Source organism: Belonocnema kinseyi, chromosome 5 (genome assembly GCF_010883055.1).
Source record: "Belonocnema kinseyi isolate 2016_QV_RU_SX_M_011 chromosome 5, B_treatae_v1, whole genome shotgun sequence".
Lineage (NCBI taxonomy): Eukaryota > Metazoa > Arthropoda > Insecta > Hymenoptera > Cynipidae > Belonocnema > Belonocnema kinseyi.
Window position 1 is genome coordinate 25,541,558 of NC_046661.1, and position 1,419 is coordinate 25,542,976.

Here is a 1,419-nt window from a genome sequence, read left to right on the forward strand (position 1 = left end):
AAATGTGAACTTGTAAAAGCTCTGGCTTTAATGATTTATGTAACTTAAAAATTGTATTACAATAAAGACAATTTTTTATTTCTCATCTCCAGTTTTTAGAATAATATAATTACTAATTCATTTATAATTAATACTATTAATAATTATACATAATTATTTTAATCCATGTTATTTCCGTTTATTATTATTATGTTTTTAAATATAAGGAGTTTATATAATAATAATTAGTATGATCTTCAATTTAATATATTCTGTGATGACATTACACATAATATTATATATATATATATATATATATATACTATTTTTAATTAGAATCATTGCAGAATAAAATTCTACTTCTTTCGATGCAGCTGAAAGAAAATCTGAATTATTAGTTATTATTTTTATTTTTTATTAAAAGTTTAATGATAATTGATATTATAATTATTACTTTTCGTGGAACTTTTCCTGAATATCGATACGATAAATTAATCATACTAATTTGAAAAGATTTTCACCTAAGATTCCAACTTTGCTATTATATTGATAGTTTATTAAGTGGTTAACAAACCGCTGAGTCTTCTCAGGATGAGGACCCAGGCGGGGCCCGCATGGATGTTCCACGCGTGGAAATTCTACGAGGGACCCCGCCGAGGGCCCAGCTCCGTTGCCCTCACGGATCAACAAATAAAATTTCTAGATTCAAAGAGTGAATATTTTGTTGACACCAAAAATTTTAAGGTTTCATGATTTCAGGCTTAATATTGGATCGATGGAATGACAGTGTTGATCTACTAGTCGTGATATGGTACTTAGTTTTTTATTAAAAAACAAGATTTCGCTTGGTGACACCAAGCCTCATCAGCGATACATATGGAAGTAAACTAGTTACCTAGTGGAAAAGAACTTTTAAACATAAGATGTGTTCATTAAAATTGTAGAGTAAGATGTTCTATGTGATGATGGGTGTTATTTCACTTACGTTTGTCGTTATAATACTAAATTAAGATAAGCATTATTGGAGTTTGGTTACAAGTCGACTTCCCTTTACGTCGCTGACTGACCGAGAGCGATCTGCCGAGCATTGCCTGCGGGAGCAATTCATAAATGTTATATTCGAACTGTACGTTTATTTGCGATTCCAACGATATGTTACCTGCAATCAAAAGATTAAAATTAGAATAAATTGTCGCAGATTTTAGTGTAGGTTTTGACACTGGTTAGCTAGCATAATGGAATGTTCTGTAGTAAAGTTGAAAGTGTAACAGTTTATTTTGTAGAAAATTCATATGTTGTTGATTCATCTGTTGAATTTTGTATCAAATTTTTTAAATATATATATACAGTCTGTCAAGTTAAAGCGTGGGTGGCTTTACTCGCAGTCGGTAAGGTGTATAGACATGATTTTGGTGTCAAAATATTAAGAAGAGCTCCCTC